General features: G+C 32.5%; 1 long non-coding RNA gene across 1 annotated transcript; it reads right to left on the reverse strand.

Annotated features, from left to right (window-relative positions):
- Positions 1–6536: 6536 nt before the first annotated feature.
- On the reverse strand, positions 6537–12073 carry LOC139866908 (uncharacterized). The gene is made up of 3 exons (XR_011765689.1): positions 12030–12073; positions 11861–11911; positions 6537–6599 (listed from the first exon to the last, which is right to left on the reverse strand). It is a non-coding gene; the product is annotated as an uncharacterized lncRNA (long non-coding RNA).
- Between the last annotated feature and the right edge of the window lie 2581 nt (positions 12074–14654).

Consider the following 14654-nt stretch of genomic DNA (forward strand, 5'->3'; position numbering starts at 1 on the left):
GTGACGGGTTTTATGATTTAGAAGTGGTGTTCATGAAGATGGTAAAGAGGTGGCGGTTTTGGTTATATTCGAGCAGCAGAACATCAGTGGTTTAATGGTGTAATGATATTGGTAACCATAATATAAAAACAGAAAGCATAGTATTAGTCGTTTGAAGTTTGTCTTGGGTTTCTTATATTATCATAAACAAAAGGGTTTCGAGTGGCTTACGATGGTATTGTTATTTGTAACAATAAACAAGTGTAGTGGAAGTAGTAAACAAAAGTGGATCTTGTTCGATGGTTTTATGGTAGTATCTGGTGGTATTGTAACAGAAACAATAATCATGATGGTGGTGTCGGTTCATCAAGAAGAACACAAGAAGGTACATATGTATCTAGTATATATGTGTATGTATATACCTTTATAAAGAAAGAGATAGAGAGTGAATTGGGGTTTTGATTGTGATGGGTTTAAGTTGGTGATGATTCAATCAAAAAAAAAATGTAAACAATAAGTGGGGTGGTGATTTGCAGGTCCATGGTTGTTGTATGGTTCTCGTATGAAAGAAAGTCAAGAAAGAAGGAGAGAATACTGAATTGTGATTACTTGTGAATGCTTGTATCATAACTTCCCTATTATATATAAGATTGATTGATATATATTGAGAGGTGTCGACATGGAGAATCAATCAGAAGAAATACAAACAAAATAAAAGAGGATCGAGAATGTTGACAGGAGTATTCAAGCCAGGAAGAAGAAAACAAAGAAATAAAAGCAGATAAAGATTGGAAACAGATTCGTACAATTAATTGCTATAGCTGACTAATGAATTCAGACAAGAAACAAGAATATAGAAAGTTGATCCTGATGTTAGACTAAATTGGAATCTGTTGTACAATTTTTACTTACATATATTCTAATGATAATTGCTCAAATTTTGTTTTATAAGTTGATTGAAATTGACGTATAACAAATAGCAGACATGATTCAATTTGGATCAGTGGAATGAGAATAAAGCAGATAGAAAAAAATAATTACATAAAGCATGATAATGATATTAAAAAGATTCGTACCCTTTAGATGATATAGATGGCTAACAAATTTTGTTTCCATCTGATAATATCTATATTATTATTAATTCTTAAATAAAGTACAGTTAGTAAATTAGTAATTAGTAATAATAATAATAGAAATCATAATAATAATATTAATAATAATCATATCATATTAATACTAATAATAAGAATGATATTTAATAATAATAATAAAAATGATAATTTTGGAAAATAATAATTACTGATTTATTGAACACATAACTGATTTATAATTTCAATCATTCTTATAATAATATTTATATTTTGATAATCCTTAAAATTATTAGAATTTTATTAATTACCACTTATAACAGTAATAATAACACAAATATTGATATTAGTATTAATGAAAGTAATGATAATATTATTATAACAATTATATTTTATCTTATTACATATTATTAATTATGTAATGCTTCATGATTTTATATAATAACATATTTAATTATTTAATATTTATACATATTATTTATGTCACACTATATATATAAGTATGAAAATATAAATAACATTTTTCATATATATAAATTACATCACACATATTATAATAATTAAGTGTAGAAATCATATATATTTATAGATTTATTTTTAATAACAACTTAATTATTTTGTATCTTATTTTATATATTTGATTCAAAAGATTAAATGGTATTATATTAATTCAAATTAATATATACCCTTATATTAATATTTACATATGTACATATTCATTTACACACAATTGTTCGTGAATCATCGGGAGCGGTCGAAGGGTATTTGCATATATGAAAAATAGTTCAAAATTTTTGAGACTCAACATTACAGTCTTTGCTTATCGTGTCGAAATCATATAAAAATCAAGTTTAAATTTGGTCGGAAATTTCCGGGTCGTCACAGTACCTACCCGTTAAAGAAATTTCGTCCCGAAATTTGATCGAGGTGGTCATGGCTAACAATAAGAATGTTTTTATGACGAATATGAGTTGGTAAATAAAGTTTTATCAATATTGAGTAATATTGATAAAATAATTCGATTACTCAAAGCGTACGAGTGAAGCTATCACAAAAGATTGAGATTGAGATTTAACTTTTGACGTAGTGACGGTGATTTCCGGAATTCAAGGAATGACAATCTTTGCAATCTATATAAGATTTGATTCTTCGGTAACTAAGGAAATTTAGGATCATCTTTAATTAAATGCGGTGATCTGTCTCGATTTCTATGTCGGATACTTCACTATAAATTCACCTTCTTTGTTTCTTTATTGTCACCACTCTCATCCTACTTCAAGTTAAGCAAATAATGGTCCAGAATTTATAGGTATAGAGTTTTGAATGACTATAATAATCTAAGCAGAAAGGAATGTATTAGCACGATTTGATTTGTTAAATTATTAGAATATTCGGGAAAGATAGAACCATCAAGTAATTATATTTTTGATATGTTTAGAGATTAAATAGAATGAAAGAGTTGTGTAACATGACACATGATGAGGGTATGATCTACTGTGAACCATTATCACGTTTCATTAGAAACTCAACATGACTTACTGTAATATAATCACGTTGGCCAAGCGCCATTATATTATGCTAACTCATGCTTCAATTCCCTACACTTCTCCAGAATCCATTCATAATTCAAACTCGAATTTTATAGAAGAATAGAAACTAAAACAGTTTCTTTTATGATGTAACACATATAGCACGAAGAGATAGATAGTTTCGGACAAGAATATTTATGAGAATATTCTCAGAAATATCGAAGATATTTATGATAATATTTTGGAATTTCTAAGTTCGTAGGTTGATGAAGAAAGATTTTCCACAAGATTCTAACATGACTTCGGAGCAAGGTATTCGTTGAAGGTTTCATCGGATCCAAAATTACCTGGATTCTTTGTACATATGGTATGGTCCTTGTATTTTACCTTGGTCTCCTTCAAGGTTAGCTCAATCCATTTTTCAGTACCAAATTTTCTATCGAGCGTTCCTAACACTCATTCTTTATCATCAAACTCTTGGCCATTTAGACCATCTATAATTTTGTTGTTTCCTTTGCATTTAATGCTACCATATCTGAATCATCGGTTATCAATCCGAGGTGGTTTCAAGAGAATTGTGTTTTTAGATGATTAAACGCTGATGGTAATCGTCAAGATACGAATGATTGTTTAGGATGAAATCAAGTGGCAAACTTATATATCAAAGTTATAATAAGGCTAATCCGAATGAAAGTCGAAGTTGATTTGCTGAAGCTGTGACAAATTTGGCTAATTTTGGAAGGGTATTGTAAAGTTATTTTCGGTAATAATACGCCAATGGATCTGGCACAGTTTTGAATTCAAAGTATGGCTTTGAAAGATGTAGGAATCTAAAAGTGATGTCTTCTGTTAAATCTTGACTTGGATTTTGATCGGTCAAAATCTGAATATGAAATTAAATTTGAATGGAAAAAATAGTTATTCTTTGGTGAACGGATACGTATATGTGCGAATTTGAGCAGTATTACTATTGACCGCTGAATCTGAATTGAAGAATGTACAGTGTAATTTTTAATGTGAAAACTAAATATTCCTCGGGTACTACCTACCCGTTAAAATATTTTCACCATTAATAGCTTGTACAAAAGAACTTTTAATTACAATCTTTATGAAAATATATATACACATATATTTTCTTCAGACGTAATCATGGACTTAATGAGTTAATATGATATTAAACTCATATGATTTTCGGTTTGAGCTAGAATAAGTAATCTCTAAAACTATTAGGAACCACATATTTTTCGCATAATATTAATGAAGTTATGGATCAATACTTCATCGTTAATTGTTGTTGGTACTCCATGGTATCTATGGTTCGTATGATGTTGATGTTCGAGGTATAGTTTTTGATGTTGAGGTGTAGGATACGGATGTTGTTAGTGGTGGTGGTGATGGTACTGTTAATGTCGCTGATGGTGGTACTGTTGGTGCCAGTGATGTTGCTGAAGCTGGTACGTTTTGCACCATATTTTTTCAAAGCTACAACTCGGGCGCGAAGCTCGTTGACTTATTACTCCGGGATGATTATCGGTAGGAATGAGCGAGTGAATAAGGTTTTGAGATAGTATATAATCATGGCGAGATATTCGGGAAATGAGAGAGAAAATGGTACTACGAACAGGTTCGCCGGTAAGTGCTTCAGGTTCTTTGCCAATAGGGCAATATGGTTTGTGGGAGGGATCACTTCTTCGCATCTCCATTAATTAAGTTTACTTTGTACCCATTCTTTATTCATCCTGAATTTATGATGGCTAATTGATTGACCCATTCCGGTTACACTGCTTTCGGCGCTCGAGTGGAAATCCATATCGGAATGGTTGTCGGAATCCGAGGAATTCGAACTGGTTGAGGGATTCATCTCGTACGATCAGATGAAGGATTTTCGATAAGAAATAGATTATAGGATGTGGATTAGTACCCTGCAATACATAATTTACATATGCATATATAATACTAAAATCCCATAAGTTGCAGAGGAATCTACGGAAACTGTCAGGTAAAGGTAACAATAATAGATACGCTAAGATATGAATTTATCTATCCACTATCTATGCAATAGAGGCAGTAAGACGTGTCTAGACTTTAAGGATGATAAGCAGATGATTTCCGACTAGAAATAATAAGCAAAACTTTTGACATGTAGACACGGTCGAAGTCCAGACTCATTAATGCATCTAAGCAACTATCAGTTAGACACACTAATGCAAGACCTGGTTCGCTAAGACCACCGCTCTGATACCAACTGTGATGCCCCGTCCTAATCCATCTGGACGAATACATTACATTTGGTTACATCGCGAGGTACTTGACCTCTATATGATACATTTTACAAACATTGCATTCGTTTTTAAAAGACTAACTTTCATTACATCGAAAGTTGACGGCATGCATACCATTTCATAGTACATCCAACTATAATTGACTTAATAATAATCTTGATGAACTCAACGACTCGAATTCAACGTCTTTTGAAATATGTCATGAATGACTCCAAGTAATATCTCTAAAATGAGCAAATGCACAGCGGAAGATTTCTTTCATACCTGAGAATAAACATGTTTTCAAGTGTCAACCAAAAGGTTGGTGAGTTCATAGGTTTATCATAAAACAATAAAATTCATCATTTTAATAGACCACAAGATTTAAATGATGCATGGTACAAATGAGCCCGAATCCTATACCAACCTGTAATGTACATGCGATATCTTTTAAATACAGTACACCTTTCTCGTGTACGAAATCATCTTTCATAAATCTTAGTAACCGTACACATATCTCGTGCACAAAAATATCATACACATAACCTGTGTATAAAATCATTCTCTCGATACATAACATTCACTTTTCATTGCTTTCATAGCTTGGCCTGGTAACCGACCTTAACATATAATGCGAATAATAATATCCCGAAAACAGAACATCTCGTCTGTATAATAATCATATAAACTTCGAAGTACTAAACACCACGCCCACTAGCCCTTCCGTCTAGTGAACATTCTGGGTGGGGGTGTTAAACCCGGTAGCTACCTTTAGGATTCGCGTCAATTAGGCGTGCACTAATTCTCAAAATTAGTGATGTTCCCTAATTCTTAGGTTACCAAGCAATAATAATCAGGGAAAAAATATTCATATCAATTGTGGCAATTATCACGTCCACATAATTCAATGGTGGCAATTATCACGTTCACATAATTCATTCGAGGAATGTTTTGCTTGTGTCTATCTCGTCAAACATTTATAAAAGCATTTCATGTATTCGCAGTTCAAAATGTATTTCAAAAGCATTTAATAAAGCAGTTGTAAAAGTAGCGCATGTATTCTCAGTCCCAAAAATGTAAAGAGTAAAAGAAAATCAAATGAACTCACCATACTGTATTTTGTAGTAAAAATACATATGACAGTATGGAAGAATGCAAGGTTGGCCTCGGATTCACGAACCTATATCATTTATATGTATATTAATACATATAATCGTAATCTAATAAATTTATATATTATATCTTAAATTATATATCTTATATATTTAACTTGTATATATAATTAATATAGTTAATGTTTATATAGTTATAGTTATATATATATATATATATATATATATATATATATATATATATATATATATATATATATATATATATATATATATATATATATATATATATATATATGATTAATATTATATCAAAAATTAATAATTTGTTATATATGAATATTTATATAAATAACCTTAATATATATAATTAGATGTATTGAGGTAGTTGTAAATAATATACTCTTATATAGAAAATATTTATTTGTTATAATAATATTGTTAATATGCAAGTAATAATGATAATAATGTAAAAAAAAATAATTTTAATGTTAAAAGTGATGATGAAATTTTGGAATATAACCTTTAAAGAAACAAATCTCTAAAAAGAAGTACGCCACTGCTCAAGTTCGAACCCATGACCTCTAGCTCACCCGCAACATCCTTAACCATTCCACCAAATCTATTTTTCTGTAATGTATATGAATCGGATATTTATATAACTCGTCTCTAGCAGAAAGTGTGGCCCAAACTTGCTTCGGCCCAACAGCATAACTAGTCTAAACCAAAAGTCCACTAAGCTAAAAGGACCCAAATAACCTTTGCAGTTCATTCAATAATTAAAAGGCCCAAGGGTTTGTTTAGAAAGAAGATTGGTTTGGCTCCTGTTTGTTCGATCAGGCCAGGGAATGGAAAAAAACAAAAGCAGCGACAACAAGGGGCTTTGTGATGGTTGTTTGTTACGGTTACAAAAAAAAATAAAACAGAAAAATAAGGCTGTATCGTTCATCATAATTCAATCATCACCTCATCAGCGTCTTTAGTCTAACAGAACATCATAATCGTCATCAAGCTTCATCTCATCTACTTAACATCTAACATCACCATCTCCGTTCCATAATCATCATTATACCTCATCTTCTCATCTCTTCATCATTTACATCATTATCTTAACCATAATCTTAATTCTTTCATTATTATTATCATCACTCTATCTCTATCACAATGCTATCATTATCTAAATGTCTTTCATCATGCTTCATGATCTTAATACACCATTGCCATATTCATATTTGTTTGTTAAAAGAACCAGAAAAATTGAAGTACCAGGTTGCGTTCTATAGCAGTAGAGTGATCGGCCTATAGATCTATTGAGCCTGGCCTAATGACTAAGGCCCAATATCACTAGAATTGAACAAGGCTTACTTGAATCCTACTAGCCCAATACATTTAAAAACCCATTATGAAACATCACATATTCGGTTTGTTGTAAGAATCGGTGTGGTTTGATAACAAGCAAAACAATCTGCCACTAATATTTTATTATCACAATCTTTCCCTCATCTAATCTCCACAGCTATTTCCCAATTGCCTATGACTAGATTTATTCCTACCAATCATTGATAAAAAAAAAATAACGCACTACTGGCCACTTTTTCTTTTAGCATGCCAAGATAGGCCTCTTTATCAATTTAGGTGGCCGTAGCTTTTTAAAAGCTAGACAACACATCACATTACAAATCTTAGAGGTTTATATATTGAGCTATCAAACCTCAATTATCATTATCTAACGTAAAATCATCATCCTTCCTTCTTTTTATTCGCAAAACATAAAGGGTGGTTTAGATTGTCTTGGTTTGCAGCTGTGTATGATCGAGAAGGTAATAAAAGCAGCTTGTATTCGATTAGCATGGTGAAGTTGGTGATGGTTATGTTTGTTTAAAGAAAAGAAATATTGGTATCGATTAATTCGATGATTTGCAGGGAGTAAAGTGAAGGTGGTGACGGGTTTTATGATTTAGAAGTGGTGTTCATGAAGATGGTAAAGAGGTGGCGGTTTTGGTTATATTCGAGCAGCAGAACATCAGTGGTTTAATGGTGTAATGATATTGGTAACCATAATATAAAAACAGAAAGCATAGTATTAGTCGTTTGAAGTTTGTCTTGGGTTTCTTATATTATCATAAACAAAAGGGTTTCGAGTGGCTTACGATGGTATTGTTATTTGTAACAATAAACAAGTGTAGTGGAAGTAGTAAACAAAAGTGGATCTTGTTCGATGGTTTTATGGTAGTATCTGGTGGTATTGTAACAGAAACAATAATCATGATGGTGGTGTCGGTTCATCAAGAAGAACACAAGAAGGTACATATGTATCTAGTATATATGTGTATGTATATACCTTTATAAAGAAAGAGATAGAGAGTGAATTGGGGTTTTGATTGTGATGGGTTTAAGTTGGTGATGATTCAATCAAAAAAAAAAATGTAAACAATAAGTGGGGTGGTGATTTGCAGGTCCATGGTTGTTGTATGGTTCTCGTATGAAAGAAAGTCAAGAAAGAAGGAGAGAATACTGAATTGTGATTACTTGTGAATGCTTGTATCATAACTTCCCTATTATATATAAGATTGATTGATATATATTGAGAGGTGTCGACATGGAGAATCAATCAGAAGAAATACAAACAAAATAAAAGAGGATCGAGAATGTTGACAGGAGTATTCAAGCCAGGAAGAAGAAAACAAAGAAATAAAAGCAGATAGAGATTGGAAACAGATTTGTACAATTAATTGCTATAGCTGACTAATGAATTCAGACAAGAAACAAGAATATAGAAAGTTGATCCTGATGTTAGACTAAATTGGAATCTGTTGTACAATTTTTACTTACATATATTCTAATGATAATTGCTCAAATTTTGTTTTATAAGTTGATTGAAATTGACGTATAACAAATAGCAGACATGATTCAATTTGGATCAGTGGAATGAGAATAAAGCAGATAGAAAAAAATAATTACATAAAGCATGATAATGATATTAAAAAGATTCGTACCCTTTAGATGATATAGATGGCTAACAAATTTTGTTTCCATCTGATAATATCTATATTATTATTAATTCTTAAATAAAGTACAGTTAGTAAATTAGTAATTAGTAATAATAATAATAGAAATCATAATAATAATATTAATAATAATCATATCATATTAATACTAATAATAAGAATGATATTTAATAATAATAATAAAAATGATAATTTTGGAAAATAATAATTACTGATTTATTGAACACATAACTGATTTATAATTTCAATCATTCTTATAATAATATTTATATTTTGATAATCCTTAAAATTATTAGAATTTTATTAATTACCACTTATAACAGTAATAATAACACAAATATTGATATTAGTATTAATGAAAGTAATGATAATATTATTATAACAATTATATTTTATCTTATTACATATTATTAATTATGTAATGCTTCATGATTTTATATAATAACATATTTAATTATTTAATATTTATACATATTATTTATGTCACACTATATATATAAGTATGAAAATATAAATAACATTTTTCATATATATAAATTACATCACACATATTATAATAATTAAGTGTAGAAATCATATATATTTATAGATTTATTTTTAATAACAACTTAATTATTTTGTATCTTATTTTATATATTTGATTCAAAAGATTAAATGGTATTATATTAATTCAAATTAATATATACCCTTATATTTATATTTACATATGTACATATTTATTTACACACAATTGTTCGTGAATCATCGGGAGCGGTCGAAGGGTATTTGCATATATGAAAATAGTTCAAAATTTTTGAGACTCAACATTACAGTATTTGCTTATCGTGTCGAAATCATATAAAGATCAAGTTTAAATTTGGTCGAAAATTTTCGGGTCGTCACACGATAATGGGGGTGAGTTTGTCAATACGTCAATAAAACAATTTTGTGAAGATAAAGGGATTATTCACCAAACATCTTGTGCTCATACTCCCGAACAAAACGGAGTAGCTGAACGAAAAAATTGACTACTCTTAGAAATGACAAGAGCATTATTAATCGAATCAAAAGTTCCAAAAAGTTTTTGGCCTGAAGCTCTTGCTTCTGCTGCCTACCTTATTAACCGACTACCTACTAAAGTTTTGGGCACGAAAACCCCGAAAGATACTCTCTCTCAATTTCATACCCTTCCGACTTCATTTAGCATTGAACCTCGAATATTTGGGTGTACGGTCTTTGTCCACATTCCGAAAAAATGAACGTACCAAACTAGATCCATGTGCGAAAAAATGTGTCATGGTGGGCTATGGAATTAACCAAAAGGGGTATCGGTGTTATAGTCCCAAAAGACGTCATGTTTTTACTACAATAAACTGTGACTTTATCGAAACCGAGTACTTTTATGATACCCAACTCACGAGTGAGAGGGAGAAAAAGGATAATGACACTCTCAGTTGGATAACCTGGATACCTCAAACTGGTAACATTCAAACACAAACACCCAATTCAGATAATATTCAAATATCCACACCAAATCCTGATCCCGAATCCTCGAATCTTGATCCCGAATCACCAAATGCAAGAAGTTAGCCGTCAAATTACGCGTGGTCAATAGTGCATTGGCAATAAGACAATGACTTGTAGTAATATGTTAATAAGTATGATTATTATTATTATAATCATTATTTAAGTAGCGATATTTCAATAATAATGTGATCTTTTGAACAAAAATTACGGGGTATGTTTTACGCACAAAAACAACTAAATTATTTGCTATTTCGACCTATTTTGATCAATTTGCTCTCCTTTAAGTTTACGTAGATTATATCATATAACCTAGTACATAAACTTAAAGCCTTAAAGGTGAGCAAATTGATCAAAATGGGTCAAAATAGCAATAAACATGAACCAATATGTTTACAGGTAAACAAGTCCTAATTTCCGTGTATAAGTAAACAAGTTGTAATTTACACCTCTTAGCAACGTGAACTAATTTCATGACAATTTTTTTTTACCTTCTCATGCGCTCAGTGGCGATTTTACTTTGGAGCTGGTAGGGTCACGGGACACCACTAGTTTAAAAATTTTATGTAGAAAATACTCTTTAAATTTTATAAGACACCACTAAATTAAACTATAGTTCACCATATATTTTTTGAATTTATAGTGTTTCTTATAAATTGTATACGACACCACAAAATTTAACTACGCGGACCACATATATTTTTCGAATTTGTAGTTTTTAAAGGTAAACAACCAATAAAATAGCATTAAAATATAATTATCACCGGAAAGAAATTTGGGATACCATTGAGTTCTGATCCTGGAATCGCCACTGCATGCGCTGCTCTATAATACACTGTTATGTTAGCGGATGAGGTTGAGTTAACAAGGACCAACGAGGTTGAGTTCACAAGAACCAACATACCACCGATGGATAAATTTTGGTGGTTCACTGGACCACTTTTGATCATGAAATAGCAAATCAAGGGTCTTAGTTGAGTGAAAATGAAGAGATGTGCATGACTGCACATATAAATTCAAAAAAACACCAACTTAAATGGTAAGAATTCATCCTAATCTGACCCATATACTCCGAAAGTTAGATGACAAATACACAATATAAATCCTCCAAATCAATATAGCTGGGAACCCGAGTTTGGTTGGGAACCCGAGTTTTTGAATTATATAGAAAATTATGAATCAAATACCTTGAATTTAGCTGGGAACCCGAGTTTTTGAATTATCCGAGCATAATAAAGCACCGTCATTATGCCAAGGTTAGAAAAAAAGATATGGCCAAGAAAATTATGTTTCGGTTTCACTCTAATTTTATATCAGTATATATATCAGGGTTAATTTATAATCCATTTAGGTTATATCGGTGTATAAGTTAATACGTACCTTTCGTGCAGCATGTTTTGATTGATGTTCACTCTTGGCACCTGTACAAACCTGAAGCAGCAAATTATCAAAAGGAAACCTTATTCTAGCTATATAGGTTCCATTTTATTATTTATTTATTGTAATTATTATTAGAAAGGAAAAAAACATTATTTATATAAAAGCATACCATCATTTCAGAAGCAAAGATTAAAGCTGTCGTTTTCGGTTCTCTTCATCTCATGATAACGGCAGCAAAACGCTGAAAAATGTTAAAAATATTAATCAATCTCTTCTAGTGACTATCACAATACATACACTGATGCACCCTTTAAATGTATATACATAAATTACTTTGTACAAAACAGAACATATCTTTGGGTTATATTCTGCATTTCAAGCTTTCAGCGCAATTGCTTTCAAGTCTAGCTTACAATCGAGATTGACCGTAGACACAGTTCGCCCCAAAAATAACCTAATAAACAAATTTAAATACATACAAAAATATCTATATCTATACACATACAAAATCAGTAAACACGAAATCTATAAACACAATCGATTAATATCAACACACAATAAATTAGATGCGTGTGTGTCTGAAGTAGAACACAATATACCAAAACCATAAACTTAGCTCACCTTAAAATCGAAAAGAAAGATGATGCTGGTTACACTTCAGATAACAACCTGTAAAAAATCCCGCAACAAATAAACAATTATCGTATCCCCAAGATGATTAAACAAACAATCAAACACTACAATGCAACTAAAAAACGAAAAATGATATGAAATAAGACAGGAAAATTACCTGTAATAAAATAGAAACGCCTCAAACCCTAATATTTGACCCAAATCTGCAATCGTTCTTAAAAACCGGGAAGAAGAAATACTCCTTCGTCACAATTAACAGATGCAAAGAGCACAATGGCAATCGTCTGAGGCCCCGAAACCCTAATTTGCTTCAATTGTTCTTTGCAGAAAGTAAATGGGTGTTGTAATGGTGAGATTACAAGAAAAAAAGTAGCTGGAGGAAACGTAATGGACAATAGAAGGGATGGGTGGCATAGACATGGGGGATACGGAGGACATGAATATATATATGTAGGATGGTGAAGACTTTTGGTTTTGTTCACCCACATACGCCTCCTCTTTCTATGTAAAAGATTTTTTTCTTTTTTTTTTTAAATCTCAAAATACGTGAGAAGTGGTGAATAAGATCCCTTTGTGAGAGGAAGGGTGCCACGTGGACCAATAGTGTAACAGACTCGTCCCACATCGGTGGGAGAGGAAAACAAAGCACTCCTTATAAGGGTGTGGATACCTCTTCTGGTAAGACGCGTTTAAAGCCGTGCGGGTAGGTGCGATCCGGGGCAAGTTGGCCTGTCGGTGATCGGCCTGTGGCCCAGAGCGGACAGTATCATACCAGTTGTGATGCGCACTCTGACATGACGCGTTTTGAGGGTGTTTACCCGAGAAGCAAATCCGTGAGGTAGAAGTGCGATCCGGGGTTGTACTCGTGCGCGGGTAGCCCGTCGGTGATCGGCTTGTGTCCAAAGCGGACAATATCATACTACGGGCTGATGGTGATGTTACTTATGGTATCAGAGCTGGGGCCCGCATCGATTTGCACTGCGGGGACGCAGTGTCCCGAAGGGGGGGAGAGTTGTAACAGACTCGTCCCACATCGGTGGGAGAGGAAAACAAAGCACTCCTTATAAGGGTGTGGATACCTCTTCTGGTAAGTCGCGTTTAAAGCCGTGCGGGTAGGTGCGATCCGGGGCAAGTTGGCCTGTCGGTGATCGGCCTGTGGCCCAGAGCGGACAGTATCATACCAGTTGTGCTGCGCACTCTGACATGATGCGTTTTGAGGGTGTTTACCCGAGAAGCAAATCCGTGAGGTAGAAGTGCGATCCGGGGTTGTACTCGTGCGCGGGTAGCTCGTCGGTGATCGGCTTGTGTCCAAAGCGGACAATATCATACTACGGGCTGATGGTGATGTTACTAATAGTGAGCATCAAACCCACTTGTATTTAGTAGTAGGATAATATCCCACGAGTATGTGAAGCTTACGATTTACGACTATGTTGTATTTTTAGAAGTCTATTTATTTGTACTTCGCCACAAAGTACTTGTATTGACTAAGCATTCGACTATCACGTTTAACCATAATCATTATAAATACTAACATGTTCGATTATTATTATTATTATTATTATTATTATTATTGTTATTATATATATATATATATATATATATATATATATATATATACACACACACTAAATGTAGTGGATTTGGGTGTCGCCCCCCTGTAACAACCCAACCCAATATCCAACCGAATACGCGAAATATATTTTTTTTTAATAGAGGAGTGCGTGGCGCGCAACCCCTCTATGTGCGCGGCGCGCACAAGCCAATTCAGGTTCTGTCCGGATTTGCAATTTTTCAAATAAAGATCACCCACTTCCCGACATATTTAGACGAAACGCTTTTCACAACATGTTATAATATGAAAAACTCACACGATTCAATAATAAAATAAGTTTTACGAAACAGGGCCCACATCGACCCGAATTACGAGTTTCATACAAAACATGGGTTTCGACCACATTAGTTTAAATTTCAAACGACACTATGAGCATGGTGTTTGGGGGTTAAACTACCCAAATCTCGGTCAAACTCCAAAAGCTATATCTCCAAAAGCGTCCCCTATCAAAACAAAGCGGGATCACTAATCCAAACGAACGCCCTTACTTTTGTCCACGCCGGAGCCTATAAAAAGATAAACAACGAGAGGGTAAGCAAAACGCTT

Source organism: Rutidosis leptorrhynchoides, chromosome 1 (assembly GCF_046630445.1).
Source record: "Rutidosis leptorrhynchoides isolate AG116_Rl617_1_P2 chromosome 1, CSIRO_AGI_Rlap_v1, whole genome shotgun sequence".
Lineage (NCBI taxonomy): Eukaryota > Viridiplantae > Streptophyta > Magnoliopsida > Asterales > Asteraceae > Rutidosis > Rutidosis leptorrhynchoides.